The 2,138-nt window shown below is 46.6% G+C and overlaps 1 non-coding gene across 1 annotated transcript; it reads right to left on the bottom strand.

Annotated features, from left to right (window-relative positions):
• Positions 1-987: 987 nt before the first annotated feature.
• On the bottom strand, positions 988-1,074 carry TRNAS-UGA (transfer RNA serine (anticodon UGA)). Its single transcript has one exon. It is a non-coding gene; the product is annotated as a tRNA-Ser (tRNA).
• Positions 1,075-2,138: the final 1,064 nt, after the last annotated feature.

The raw sequence follows: 2,138 nt of genomic DNA, 5'->3' as shown, positions 1-2,138 counted from the left end.
CTGCTTCAGAAGTTGGAAAAGATTCTTTAAATTGAAGCGTGCTATAAGGCTCCATAGTGGTGACTCGATATACAGCCTTCACTTGGTCAACAGAACCCAGGATTGGTTGGATCTGCTGCTTCAACTCGGTCAAATCTGCTGGTCTTGGTGCTATATGTTGCGGGGGCTAAAAGTGAACTATGCCAATCACATTGATTAGGACCCATCGCATCATTAACCGGTACCAATCAATCATCCAAGGCAGGGCCCTCCCTATCTCATCTTTTCTAAGCCAATTTTCTTAGGGATCACCTGACCACCCAACCCCTTACGTCAATCCCATGAGCTCGGGAGAAGAATCTGAAGTGACCACCTGAAGAATTTCATTACCTTCATCAAGATGCAAAGGGAGAGGAAAGCTTTGGTCGAGTGTATTATAGAACCTTTCAGTCGAGCTCAATTACACTCATCCTCTCCTTTCAGTCGAGCTCAATTACATCGACCCTCTCTTTTTTTTAATTTATTTAAAGCGGTTTTCAGCCGTTTGGGAAGTATCCCCGGCAGATTCAGGGGCGTTGAGACGCTCCATTGGTTGGCAAGCGACGAAGAATCACTTAAACCATTGCGAAAAGTATATCACTGGAGTGAAGTCGTAACAAGCAAGCCTTAACGGAAAAACGAAACCCTTCTCTCGATAGGGGTTCTTAGCCATGGTGTGGTAGCTGACTTGCCATAGGGCTAACGGGGAACGAAGGCTATAAGAAGACATTCTGCCAGCTCCTGCTTTGGGTCTTTATACTTCTTTTGTGTTGGATTAATTGGTTGGCATCTTTTCCCTTCCCACGCCCCCTTAACGGAATCGAAAGCCTCAACCACGCACTACTTTCCTTGAGTGCTAAATGCTTTTCAAATCGAAATCTATAGTAGCGAATACGTTCGATACGAGCGGGACAGTGAGCCAAGATCCGATTCGTTCTTATATAACGCAAGAGATAACTTATTACTTCACGGATGGAGAGGGATTCGAACCCCCGGTATTCTTATCAATACTTCGGTTTTCAAGACCGACTCTTTCAACCGCTCAAACATCCATCCCCTTCGCCCGCCCTATCTATCCGCGCGCTGGCAGGTAGGGGCTTATCCATGTGATTCGCTACGCTTGCTTCTTTCTATATGATAATATGCACCTTGGTTGCTGCGCTCCCTGCGGAAAGGAAAAAGAATTTCACCTCCTTCGTTTCGGGAAGGGAGGGTTAGGAAAATCCTATTGATTGCAGCTTTCTCCAGACCCTCGGGAAAAGCATGAAAAAAAAGGCTCGAATGGTACGATCCCTCCGTCGCCCCAGAATGAAAGGGACGATCTTGTAGTTCTTGGTCTGTGAAGATACGTTGTTAGGTGCTCCATTTTATTTTCCCATTGAGGCCGAACCTAAACCTGTGCTCGAGAGATAACTGTCCATAGATTGATAAGGGATGTATGGATTCTCGAGAAGAGAGGAGCCATGGTGGTCCCCCCCGGACCGCCCGGATCCCACGAGTGAATAGAAAGTTGGATCTACATTGGATCTCACCTGAATCGCCCCATCGATCCTCCTGAGGAGAAGTTTGGTTTCAAACCCCGGTTCGAACAGGAGAAGTACGCCATGCTAATGTGCCTTGGATGATCCACATCTCAGGGTCAGGCGTTGATGAGCACATTGAACTATCCATGTGGCTGAGAGCCTAACAGCCCAGGCATAAAAATATGAAGAAGAGCGTTTCCTAGCCGTCTTGTCCTTGGGGAAGGAAGTACCACTCTTGAATCAAAGCAAATAGAAAAACAGCCACTATCTTAGCAGCTGAAAAAGGGCTTTCATAGGGTAGAAAAGTCAACTCCTTGCCCGTTCCGCTACTTCACTTCTTGGCTTGAAGCGCCTTTTCACTTTGTTGGCTAAAAGTGGAAGAACACTGTCCGAGTGCTCCCCGATAGGATGCTTTGAGATTGGCTTGAGGCTCCGCTTCCTTCTATTCAGATTCCCTGCGATGCCTCGTATCAGAGACACTTTTCGTTTTCAGTTCATTGTCTTTTTCTCGAGTTTAGGGGAGAACTAAAGCAGGTGATCACTCTAAATAGCGTAAATAGAGTGTTTGGTGGATCCCCAACCCCTCTTTGAAATTCG

This window comes from Sesamum indicum, linkage group LG8 (assembly GCF_026168435.1).
Source record: "Sesamum indicum cultivar Baizhima isolate 11 linkage group LG8, ASM2616843v1, whole genome shotgun sequence".
Classification (NCBI taxonomy): domain Eukaryota; kingdom Viridiplantae; phylum Streptophyta; class Magnoliopsida; order Lamiales; family Pedaliaceae; genus Sesamum; species Sesamum indicum.
This window is presented reverse-complemented; position numbering and strand designations above follow the sequence as displayed.